The 13490-nt window shown below is 38.0% G+C and overlaps 1 long non-coding RNA gene across 2 annotated transcripts in view; it reads right to left on the bottom strand.

The window, feature by feature from the left end:
* The window catches only part of LOC132710634 (uncharacterized), a 50881-nt gene that overhangs the window by 4237 nt on the left and 33154 nt on the right, over positions 1-13490 (bottom strand). Inside the window, exon 1 of one of the 2 annotated variants that reach the window (XR_015731803.1) lies at positions 2042-3133. The exons of the other annotated variant lie outside the window; for it this stretch is intronic. This is a non-coding gene — a long non-coding RNA (uncharacterized LOC132710634). Of the gene's footprint in view, positions 1-2041; positions 3134-13490 lie in introns of those variants that run through there. 2 annotated transcript variants of the gene reach the window in all.

Genomic DNA, 13490 nt, shown 5'->3' with positions numbered 1-13490 from the left:
ATTTCTGATTCCACAAAATAAGTGAACCTACCTTTATTTAATAAAACATAGTTAAGCAGGCCTAGGCTTAGCAAGATGCATTGATCCATTCTTTGATTGCTGAACATAATATAAAGCCCAAACTTGCAAGACAGCTTCCATGAAGATGACTGCTTTGATTTCATACTATAGTTTAGATGAGACTGACGGTTCTTGAATAGCCAAATATCACATTAAAAGAAGAAAGAAAAAGTAAAACTTCAGGAACATCGTTGTTGAGTAGGGATTAGTATCTGAAGCCTGAAAAGGAGACTTTATATATATGTGTGTCCTGAATTAAGGAGGTCTGCATTTTCCTTGATCTAGCAATCCAAAATTGAAACAGGTTTCATTTACTCAATTATTTAGATTTTTCCCAACAAATTATTCCTATGTAAAGCTGGCCTCAAAGATAAAAATAATCTCTCCTGGTGTTTCTGTCCTTCAATAAAAGGGTAGTGTAAGTACAAGCAGGACACATTTGATGGCAGCTAAAGATATTACAGGATAAGGTTGGTTTGACAATAGAGTGTTAATTGAAAACAGAGTGACAAAGTACCTGAAAAGAATAAGCTGCCACTAATTAACTTCTTATCATTAAGAAGATTAATGCGTAGAAGGGAAATTTTCTTCTACTTCTCCACAATGTTTCTGACATTTGTAAATCGGATTGCATTTTCTCTACACAGAAGAAAATCAGAGTAAATTGGGCATATTAATGCTCTTTCATCTACCAGTTTCTATATATCTTGGAAAGAGTGAAGTAAAAAAAGAGTAGTCTCTACCAAGCACATCTGCACATTTGCTGCCCTGGTCTAACGTAGTCTGATGCACAAACGATACAAGAAACGTTGACACCTATCAATGCTTTAGTTAATCAGATAGAATGTTGACACCCTCTTCCCTTCAGTATTAGATTTAATCATACATGGCATTACATATAGTATGTAATCCTATTAGCATTTCAGAAGGTCTTAAGATGCTTCCTTATGCATGGAAAGTTGGGTTTGTTTTGTTATTTTTCTTACTATGTATGTTTTTGTTTTGCTTTGTTTTTTTAAAAAACCGTATGTGCTCCACCCACATTTACAGTTGTGAGTTGGACAGCTCTATAAAGTGAATAACTAAGTAAATAACATACATGCATCACTGCCAAGTCACACATAAAAATGATTTGGCCCAACAATCTTTTTACACCCATTCTCTAGTTAGATCAGTTCACCCACTGATTTAAGCCAGGGAGGTAAATTTTTACTTGGAGTACATGTGGTCTCCACCCAACACATCTTTCTTTGACTACCAACATCACCAAATCTGGTGGCAAAATAACTATTTTTCAGAAGCACTTTTTCTTCTTTAAAAAAAATGTATGTAATGGTGGAAATAGGAACGAAAAGCCTCTGAAAAGCAAACCATTCCTTTTCCTCTCTTAATACTGCCAATACTGCCAATCCTGATTTTGGATTCTCACTCTTCCACCAGGCAAAATCAGGTTGTTGTTGTTTTTAAAAAATCATATTCCCACTTTATGTGAGATCACAATGTCATCAGAAGAAGAGACCCTACAATGCTGGTTGGGAAAATAAGGTGCAGCCAGTCCTGCTCTAAACAACAATGTAATTTGCTTGACTTGGACTTGGGATACTTTTTAAACTCAGCCATTATGATTTTAAACCATGATTTAGCGTTTATTTATTTGTTATTTATTTATTTATTAAATTTACTTGCTGCCCATCTCACCACAAAGTGACTCTGGGCAGCTTACAAGATTAAAAGCAATAAAACTAGATAGATAGATAGATAGATAGATAGATAGATAGATAGATAGATAGATAGATAGATAGATAGATATGGTGACTCAGTGACTAAGACACTGAGCTTGTTGATCGAAAGGTCGGCAGTTCAGCAATTCGAATCCCTAGTGCTGCGTAAAAAGGGTGAGTTCCCGTTACCTGTCCCAGCTTCTGCCAACATAGCAGTTCGAAAGCACGTAAAAAATGCAAGTAGAAAAATAGGGACCAACTTTGGTGGGAAGGTAACAGCATTCCGTGTGCCTCTGGTGTTTAGCCATGCCGGCCACATGACCACAGAGACGTCTTCGGACAGCGCTGGCTCTTCGGCTTTGAAACGGAGATGAGAGTCGGGAATGACTAGCCCATATGTGGGAGGGGAACCTTTACCTTTACCTTTACCTAGATGAGTGAGAGACAGGAAGGGAGGGGGAGAGAGAAAGGGAGGGAGACAATAAAATTATAAATAAAGCTAAAAAGATGGGGAGGGAGGTGGGACCTATTGTTAGTCTATCACTCCTACATTGGGAGCCCAGGCCACAGGCAGAGCCATGTTTTCAGGCCTTTATGGAATGGAAGGTAGGTGGGAATAGATGGGGGAAAGATGTTCCAAAGGGCCAGGGCCACAGCAGAGAAGGCTCTTCTCTGGGACTCCACCGGCTGGAATTCCTTGACTGGCAGGATACGCAGTATCTTCCTCTGCTTCTATGAAACATGTTAATTCAGTAAAACCCATGATATCTCATGTATTGAGATTAGGAAATGACCTGAACTATTACAATTACATTGGCCACATCCTCACGTACATGACATAAACGTTCATAAATTTGTATAACTTGTGCAATAATGATATTCACTGTTAGCACTCATTCAACTCACCAGGAACAAACACAAATCATGTCTATAGTGCAATGTGTAAATCCAATTCTTTCTCCCACCCGCAAAACGCTCAAAAGCAGTCCCAGGGAGACTGGGAAGGAAATAGGTGAGTCTTAAAATCAATGCCAAAAGAGAAGCAGGCCAGATAGATGCTGGGTTTTTCCATTCTTTCCTTCCTATGTAAAGGAAATAAGAAAGGTGTCAAGAGGCCACTCTTCCACAAAAACAACCAATTCATCTCTCAAGTGCCTTTTCAAGCTTTACATGCAAGCACAATTTAGTCATTCCATGGGATGAAAGATGAAAGTAAAAGCTCATCCAAACAGTTCTTCAAGTTGATGTTCTTATGTTCCCTTCTCGTCTTGCAACATGCATTTCCCTTTTTATTTCAACACATAATATAGGCACTAGTAGGGAATTTCTCATTCTAGAAACCTGTCCTCCTCCTCCTCCTCCTTCCAGTATAAAAACATTATTTATGTTTTTAGAGTTTCAAAATTAAACGAAAATAATGCCTGCTGTTTAACGGTCTTCAAAACACTTAGTGGTCTTTTTCTTTAAATGCTCAAAATCTTTTCACCCAAGTAGGAAGAAAACTAAATTCATGCCCAGCATTTTGGAATGGATTCCATGACAATTGAAAGTTATACAAAATCCTCTTGAAATATTTTGAGAAATATTTGCACATATTCTGAGAATTCTTGGAAATTTAATTCTTTTGTTCAGGATATATTTCCGGGCTCCTCAATTTAATAATTGAATAATTCAATAAGTACTTAGTAATGTAGGATTATGTCAAAATCTAGCTGGAGAAAAGAAAACCTATTTAATTATGATGCATATATAGGTAAAAAGCCAGCTTGATGAAGCAATTCAGATGAATGGTGGCTTTACTGATTGAAATGAACAGATGGCCAGATTAGTTGGATCAGGAAGTAAAAGTTAGAAGTACCATCCTAATCAAATAAGTGAGTCCAGTTTGGAATCACTTACTGGCAGCCTTGCAGAATAGAAAGAAAATCAATGCTTAACAAAGAGATGGTCTCTAATCATGATCCCTGTATCTGTTGCCTGCTTTGGAGGAAGAACATTTAATCAACAATAAAGCATCACCATCTGTGAAACAGAAGACTTATTTTTATTGCTGTCGAGGTCAAGCCATAAATTATTCTCTGTGTACTTTATATACTGCCTTGCTTTTATGCATGAAATCATGAAATTTTAATTGATGAAATTATATTCTCTACTCTTCCTGCTCCCTACCAGACACATAAGCATATTGGGAAAATATTTAGTCTGCCAAAACGGCAACAAACCTATGAAAGCTAGATTGACAGCAATTATAAACAAATGTTATTTAAACAGTAACTATAAGACTACTGCAGAAAGTAGCACTTGGCCTGTCTGGAAAAGCTAACCAGTGTCAATTTTAGTTGGTGTCTGAATAATAATATGTATTATTATAAAAATAAAATATTGGGTTCTACTAATCTAAATGAAATATTAATATGTATCGCTAGTCCACGTATGTTATGCCATAAGCCAAATAAGTAAGTAAGTAAGTAAGTAAGTACCATATTCTTTGGACTGTAAGACGCACTGGTGTATAAGACACACCAAGATTTCAAAGAGGTAAGCAAGAAAAAAAAAATTTTTTTTGCCCTCCCCAGCCCCCAGGAACACTCTGCAGGCCTCCCAAAGCCTCTGCGTGCCCAGTTCCCCATTTTTTGCCCATTTTTCAGAAAAACAGGTGACTTTTTGCCCTCCCCAGCCCCCAGGAGCACTCCGCAGGCCGTCCAAAGCCCCTGCACGCCCCGTTTTCCGCAAAAACGGGCCCATTTTTTGCAAAAATGGGACGTGCGGGGCTTCGGAAGGCCAAAAATGGCTGTATTCGGCCAACATTCCCACCCTCTTTTACCAGGGTGGGGGTGGGGGGTGGGAACACCAACATTTCCACCCTCTTTTACCGGGGTTGGGGTGGGGGGTGGGAATGCGTCTTATATTCCGAAAAGTACAGTAAGTAAGTAAGTAAGTAAGTAAATGTCTGAATAGGAGATCAGAAGAAATCTCATACCTGTAGGCTAGACACAGAACTTAGACAACATTCCAGAGAAAGACTGTAGAAGACTACTTCTCTATGGTTGCTATGAAAGCTATTTGGAAATATCTATGCAGTCCACCAGGAGTGGAGCACCATTTGAGAAAGAGTTTACCTTTTAGTAGTCACCAACCTTTTTTTCAGTGAAGGGCCTCTGTTTGCATTTCCCAGTTGTCTATAATGATTTTTTAAAAATAAAATAATTATTAAATTTCAAGATCAAACATTAAAATATGAACTAAAGGGGAAAAGGAAAGGGAATAACAAAACAAATGAAAAGTGACCACAAAAAATTATACATCAAACAAATACAACAATAATGACTTCCAATTTACTTTTGGTACCGAGATAATAACAATACAACCTCCTCCCTTTAGGTTTAAACAAATAATCCCAATCTATAAAATATCTTCAAATACTAATAATCAACATACTAAAAAAAAACACAGTATTCATATAATATTCTTCTTTTAATTTTATTTAAAATGTAGTAAATTATCAAATGTGAATAATCTTATATTTTAAAAGGTACACTATTTTTTGAGTCAAACCCAGTCAAATCTTCAAATTACCAACTCTAACGTTGATTCTCTTATTTTTTAAGATCTAACAATGGTCTCCAAGTCACATGAAATTTAGTCAAATTATTGTCTCTAAGCAGAGTTGTCAATGTTGCCATTTTGGCTATCTCCATTAATTTCTAAATTGTCCAGAATGATTGTAGTCAGCAACATCCAGTAGCAGCATAACATCTGCCCGAGCATTTTTAAAATCCCTCATTTTTGTTGGTCCAAACACATAGGAGTTCACAAAGACTGGGTCAAAAATCAAGATGGCTGCTTTAACCATAATAATGCATGTAAAGAAAGGATGGGGCTTTGATCAAATGATACACCTACCATCTTGATATTCTTGCTCTTCAGTTGTGGATATCCTGCCCAAAGTTATCTAAATCATTAAAGAAACTAAAGCAGTTTCCCAGAGAGACAAATCTGGGATGTCAGTAAAAGCTACAATTTTTTTGTACGTACATAGATCCATTTATAACTATTTACCCGGAAAGGAAGACACATTTGGATTTTCTATCTCCAGATACCAAAACATCTGCTGGTCTTCCCAGATTCCCTTTGATTGGCTGAAATTGGCTTTGAGATTGTGATATCAGGTTAGGAAAATATATTACTGAACGTTCAGAGCAATAATGGAGCTGAAGAGAAACATGAAAAGATTCAAAGCTGAGTCTGTTGAAGTTTCACGTTAATCTGGGCAGTAGGCTACAGTAATCATTTCACTATACAATCCATAAACTGATTTTTTTTTTTTTTTGCTTTAATTTATATGCCGCCCTTCTCTGGAAACTCAGGGCGGCTTACAATGCGTTAAGCAATAGCCTTCATACTTTTGTATATTTATACAAAGTCAGCTTTTTGCCCCCACAATCTGGGATCTCATTTTACCTACCTTTGAAAGGATGGAAGGCTGAGTCAACCTTGAGCCTGGTGAGATTTGAACTTGCAGTAATTGCAAGCAGCAGATGTTAATAACAGTGCTTTAGTCCACTGTACTACAGGCTCTGACTTGTTCTCTGGGGATTCCAATCAAATTTAATCTGACCATGAACAAGAAAATGTACACATTTTCATGGAAAAGCCATTCACTCCACATACTGAAGCTTCATTAAGTACATTAATGGCCTAAGTTTTATTAGTACCATTTCAAATAAATTTACATATAATATTCTGCCTTCCCTTTAATGAAACCTAAGGAGTTCAATTTCAAGTAAATTCCCTTGTGGGCATTGCTAAATGCCAACATTTTAGCTAACTTTATCGAGAAGGAATATGGGAAGTTATCTTAGGCTAGTTAATGTCACACAACACATTTAGCTATTTCTGCAGGACTTGGTCTCATGCAAATCAGGCATTAGGTTCTGTAACAGGTTGGTTATTATGAGTTATTGAAGAAATAATATTTAAGCATAACAATAGCACTTATAGCACTTAGACTTTTATAGAATTCTAGGGCTGGAAGGGACCTTGGAGGTCATCTAGTCCAACCTCCTGACCAAGGCAGGAAACCTTATACCATCCCAGACAACTGATTGTGCTATTTTTTCTTGAAAATCGCCAGCAAATGGAGCCCCTACATCTCTGGGAGACAAGCTGTTCTACTGATTACTGGTTCTCACTGTCAAGAAATTTGTTCTTATTTCCAGCCTGGAGCTCTCTCTGATGACGTTTGACTAGGTGGCTCCGTGGCTAAGACACTGAGCTTGTCGATCAGAAAGATCGGCAAGTTCGGCAGTTTGAATCCCTAGTACAGGTCTCCCCTGCGTGAGCAGGAGGTTGGACTAGATGACCTCCAAGGTCCCTTCCAACTCTGTTACTGTTAAACTTCTATCCTGTTACTTCTTGTCCTGCCCTCAGCTGCTTTGGAGAATAAGTTGTCCCCTTCTTCTCTGTGACAGCCCTTCAACGATTGGAAGACCGCTATCATGCCATCCTAGTCCTTCTTTTCATTAAACTAGACATACCTAATTCCCTTATCATATGTTCATCATATGATTTAGACTCGAGACCCCAAATCATCTTTGTTGCTCTTTTCTGCTCTCTTTCTAGGTCCTCAGCATCTTTTTAGTATTGGGATGATCAGAACTGGACACAGCATTCTTTCTACATCATTTAAATCCATCTCTTTGCATGCGAGGGGCATCACTTGGGCTTCCTTCCTTTTGCTCCTTGTCTTGAAAATTAATCTTCAATTGAGGTTTGGACTGGTCGTCCCAAGACTGGACTATATGGGGGAGGGAGATTCTTGGAGAGCCACAGATGAGGATTTGAGTCACCAGGATTGTGAAGGGTTGTGGGATTTCATTCATTTTCTAGATTCTGATATCATTCTTCCTCTGAGCATCTTCTGGGTTCAAGTCAAAGCACAGATCAAAGAGGGACCCTGTTCCCATTCAGTTCCCCTTTTCTCTTTCATCAGGAGCCCCTGATGAGCCCTCTAGACATACAATGATTGGCCAAGCCCGAAATCACTTAATCTCTTATCATCCAGAAGCAAATTTAATTGACTTAACAGCAGACAGTAAAGTCCTCAAGTAAGGAAAATATATAGCGTTTTACAGTGCTTTACAGCCCTCTCTAAGCATATTGTCCCCAACAATCTGGGTCCTCCTTTACCAACCTCAGAAGGATGGAAGGCTGAGTCAACCTTGAGCCAGTGAGAATTGAACTGCTGGCAGCCAGCAGTCAGCAGAAGTAAGCATGCCTTAATCCTAATGTAGGAATCCAGTCAGAGAGTTTATTTTATAAGGAGATTGAAAACTATTTTAGCATGCTGGTTAAGGTCTAAGACAGGTACTGCAATAACCCAGATTCAAGAAGCTCACTTAGTAACTCTGATCCAGTCACTCCCTTTCAGTCCAAGTTATTTTATAAAAAATTTGTTGGGGGGGATTGAAGGACACTGTACAGGGAAGGAAGGAAGGAAGGAAGGAAGGAAGGAAGGAAGGAAGGAAGGAAGGAAGGAAGGAAGAGACCACTCATCAAAACAGACAAAGCTTAGCTAGATGGATAAATCTGATCCCATACAAGGCAGCTTCCTATGTGTCTCCACTGTTCTTCCTTTCTACCCGTCATTTGCAGAAGAATAAAAAAGAGAGTTGACAGCTCCACATAGCAAATGAAGGAGAAATATTGCTGGCTGGAATAAGGGATATCCATTCTGATCTGTGGGGACCACACCATCCCATAAACTCTTCAAAATTAATAGAGAACAGGAGATGGAGAAGGAAGATTTCTTGGAAATACTGACATGCAATAAATCACTGCCCAGCAAATTTATGGTAGGATGTGACTCTCTTATGGGGTAACCCGATCATACTAAATTGAGAGACATGCAGTTCTAATTCCACTGGTGTTTTGTTTGGCAGCATTTAGTTACCTGTAAGGTTTCCTCCTATATCATTATTCGTATCACACGAGTGGTCCCTTATTAAAACCCAGGTTATTGTAATTCTGAGGCTACCTTGCTTATTATGGAAGTGTTGAAATCAGCAACAGTCCAAACATCCTGTTTAAGTGTTGACAAAGGTCACGGAAACGCTTCAAGCAATTAGGAATAGCGTTGTAAAATACTAATCCATTATTATTAATCAAATGTAATACCACCCTACCACTAAAGAGCTCAGAAACATCATTGCATACCTGGCAACTATTCCAGAATCTTTTATCGTTCTCGGCTCCTGGTATCTGCTTATTTTTGTAACACTTAATAGGCTAGTTGCGGGCGCTCGAAATGTTAATCCTTTTCCTCGAGTTAATTTCCCAATCTTATCTGGTGGGGGGTTTTTTCCTCCTCACACTGGGTGCAGAATTTGCAGGAGAGGTATTTTTCTTAATAGTTGGTGCTTTTTTTTTTAAACAAGAAGACTCATTAATCAAAAGAAATACTCAAATAGTTGAGTTTGTCCAAGCTGCTTTTTTTTCCTGTCAGACTTATTTTTGTGGTCCTATCATAATCCTACGGCAGATCAGAATTCTATCATTTCAGATGTTGATTGCATTTAAATCTGAAATTTTGTAAGAACTATTTCAGCTTGAAATGCAATGAATATCTGAAATGAGAAAAAAAATCAATCAGCACAGAGAAGGAGGGACAAAGAGAAGAGGGAGGGAGAGGGAGAGAGAGGGTGAGATTGTAACTGAAACCTACTAGTTGTATCTTCATCTTTCAGATAGCCCTATCAGATCTAAAAATATTTCCCCATCTCTCCCCACAGCCCTATCTCCAATTCACATCACTTTCCCAATTACTAGTCCACTAAGAAGAAGAAGTCCCCCATGGCCTCATAGGTAGCTTTTTCAAACTTACAAAATGTCTGCAAATGAAAAGATTAGAAAATGTGGGTTGGTATAAACTGGAAATTTCATTTGTCTGCCCTTTCCTCCACCTCCACCTCCCTTCAAAAGGCCCTAAAATGCCTCAGAGTGCTAAAGGCAGTCATCGATATAAGCGGAACAAAAGAGAGGGGGAGGGACTTTAGAATTTTATTTCTTTCACTTAGTGGACCATCCACCACTGAAGTCTCTTGGTGGTTTATAATGACAACAAATATAAAAAACTTCAAAACCTAATAACTATAAAACCAGGAAAATCAATACTTCAAGGGTAACAACCAGTACTCTGTAATCTTCCTGGAATCAAACAGGCAGCAAGAGCGGTGTTTAAAGCACAGGCATAACATCTTTGTGTTGTTCCCAAATCCAATTTGGATACTTTGAAGTTTTCAGACTAAAAAAAAAGCAGCCTCACATAAAGCATGTTATCTTAGACAAACCTGGAAATTATTAGAAAATGTATTACAGTTTAGGATATTTTTTTTCCAGAAGGAACCCAGCTGCACTATCAACCAAAGCTAATTAAAAATGCTCAGAATTATTGTCATAATCATGGAAATCGAACATAGAATGAAATCCAGAAGCTCAACCAAACAAGCTATTCATTCCATTTAAGAAAACTACTTTCCATTGTAAAATACTCAAATCTACCAGCTCTCTGTAATTATGGCTGTTCAGAATAAACATCACATTTGTAATTTATCTCTCATCCAATCCATTATTGATGGTGGAAAACATACAAGGGAACCAAACCATTGTTTGAAAGTGTCACAGAAAAATAAATCTGAGTGTCATTAGCACACTGATAGTACCATTTGAATCCTAGTTTCATGTGGTTTTTGGAATAGATTTGAGACAGAGTCCCGAAGGACAGCATAGTTTTTTTCCCATTTTGAGGCAAAATTGCCTTCAAGCAACACCAACTGAGCTCTAAACGCTCTAGTAATTTCACCTTTTTCCCAGATATTATTCTCCTCACAGTCCCCCAAAAAATCTCACCAGGGAATGAATTTGCAGATGCAGTGCATATAAAAATCAGTTTCTTTACTGTGTATCAATTTTTAGAACTTGGTTCTAAAATTTAGAGCTTGGAGAGTAGAACCAGGGCCTCAAAGAACCAGAGTTTGCTCCTTTGTCATGCCAGATTGGTTCAGAATAAAACTGAGATCATTCACAATTTGAGAATCAGGGATGATTTGGTAGTGTTCATATCAGTTCTTTCTTCCAGCTAAGAACTGATATAGGAAGTCCCAGCTTCAGCTTCTCTCTCAGTCAAGGAAGGTCACCAAATGGCTTTGGACAAACCAAAGCAAGATGGATGGATTAAATAACAGTGACGTTTAGAATGGAAGAACTGAAGGACCAGTTTATGAACAGTTTATTATAAGTTTAGCTTATCTTTGTGGGTCATTACGAGTCAGCACTGATTTAATGGCACAAATATCCATCAATCAGCCTTGAGAAAACTTGGGAGTACAATGATGGAAAATCCCTTTTCCTCAGAGTTTTCATAAACAGCTTAAACAATGGTGCAAGTTGGGAATATCTTTATAAATTTCTTTTAAAACTTTTCCTGTTGGGAGTTTTCACTACCTAGTGAGCTTTATAACTTGAAAATAAAAGCCTGTGCCACTGCTATTATCCATGATGTCTTTGGAGAACCAGCAGCTTGTACAATAATACCTTACACTTAACAAGACGTTGATTTTTTGCAAAAAGAATGGGTACCTAAAACATGTAGCAGACATATGGTAACACTGTATGATCTGACAAACATTCCATTCTATACCAAACAGAAAAGTTTTCTTCTCTGACTTTAATTCCTCTTCAAATGGCCAACTCCCAGATAATGATAAGGCTGTAGGTAGATGCAGCCAGCCATAGGAACCAAGGTAACAAAATGGGAAACATATTGTCATGATGCAAACTCTGCCCTTTTATACTTCTGTGGCAATTTCACCTACAAATAGGCGAGAGGTAGAGTTGGTGCTTCAACGTTACCAAGCATGATTTCCCCATCACAACTGCTTGTAGGCATCCCCCCAACAAGGCAATGCAGGTTGAGTTAACCCATTTTGCTATGCTAAGGGTAAAAAAGACTGGCCTCTGGACCACATGTAGTTTTAGAGAAATCAGATAACTAATGACAAATATATAATTAACATTGAACATAAAATGTCCACTGGTTGAATGCTGAAAATCAGATCTAAAATATCTAGGACGTTCTTCCCCCCTCCTACATAATAGGTCTATGTAACCTTTTGTAGAATTATAGAAGCTTTCTGAAAATGCCAACTTTTCAAATACAAAAGCTACTCACCAATAAGGCCACAGATAGAAATAACCAGGTGCTATTAGAAAGGTGCAAGAGACAACACTATTGCAGGGTAATGACGTGTCTGGACCATTTCTGTGAGTGTTGTGTCAGATTGAAGTAGCAGGAATGTGTGGAGTAAATGAGAAAAGAAATGAGTGAGTGAAGAACAGAGTAGATAGAGTAGAGAAGAGGAACTATCACACACTAATGTTGCAATGATTTCATGATTTCTAGGAGATTTTTCATGATCTGAAAGTACAGAGGTTGTACAACTTCGAATAAGATAAATTTTGCATAAGCAGTACATTTTGGCAAAATAAAATGCAGTTTTTCAGAGACTTGAAATTTTTTTGACTAACCAATACACAAGCTCTAATTTTTGAAGAGAAAAGAACACTTTTAAAACTTTCAAAATTTCTTCAGGGATATTACAGTTTTCTTCAGCCTATTAATTATAAGCACAACATGTCCTTATATATATATGTAGTTTTATAAAGCAGTCACCTGTTTTTTTTAAGAGGGCGATAAACTTTACCATGCTGAGTTTTAAGTTTTTTTTTAAAGCGATAGTAATACATTTTTAATGGGTAGACAAAACAATCGTTTAAAGATCACTGTTGATATTTTAAATTTGAAAATTAAGTTCAAACCTCACCTGTATTGATCTGCAGAAATACATGTGAGTTTCAGACTTAATTTTAAAATGGCCGGCTGAGGAATTCCGGGAGTTGAACTGTTGAAGTCCACAAATCTTAAAATTACCAAGTTTGGAGTTCCTTGATGTAGAGCAGTGTTTCTCAACCTTGGCAAGTTGACGATGCGTGGACTTCAGTTCCCAGAATTCCCCAGCTAGCTATCATGGCTGAAGAATTCTGGGAGTTGAAGTCTACATATCGTCAATTTGCCAAGGTTGAGAAGTATTGATGTAGACCAGGGGTGGGCAACTGTGGACCTTTTACAACCTGTGGATTTCAACTCCCAGAATTCCTGAGACAGCCAAGCTGGCTCAGGAATTCTGGGAGTTGAAGTCCACAGGTTGCAAAAGGGCCACCTCTGATGTAGACGAAAGGAGTAGAGTAAAAGGAGTAACTTCAACTTCTGAATCAATTTGGAGGGAAGCCTCCTTGGGCTTTGGTGGTGAGACTCATTTCAAGAGGGTTTTATAGCAAGCCTCTGCCTGCAATGGTGCATCAAATTTAAAATACAGGAAAAAGAGTCATTCCAAAGCCATTTGTCCACTGACATTCCATTCTGCAACAGCTATTCAGATCTCCCAGCAACAGTAGACAGCAACTTTTGAAAGCCTTCATAAACAGTTATAGCAACCCCAGCTCATAATGGATAAAAAGCTTTGAGTTAAAGGCTTAGATATTACAATACATTGTGCAAGTTTTGAATGTATATATAACCCTCCTCGTAAACTGTTGCTTCCCAAGCCTAAGGCTATAAAAATCTTGATCGGGCTAGCCAGTTTTAAAAGGCTA

This window comes from Pantherophis guttatus, chromosome 1 (genome assembly GCF_059756535.1).
Source record: "Pantherophis guttatus breed Tessera chromosome 1, ASM5975653v1, whole genome shotgun sequence".
Lineage (NCBI taxonomy): Eukaryota > Metazoa > Chordata > Lepidosauria > Squamata > Colubridae > Pantherophis > Pantherophis guttatus.
The sequence above is the reverse complement of the archived record's forward strand: the minus strand, read 5'-3'. Positions and strand labels throughout refer to the sequence as shown.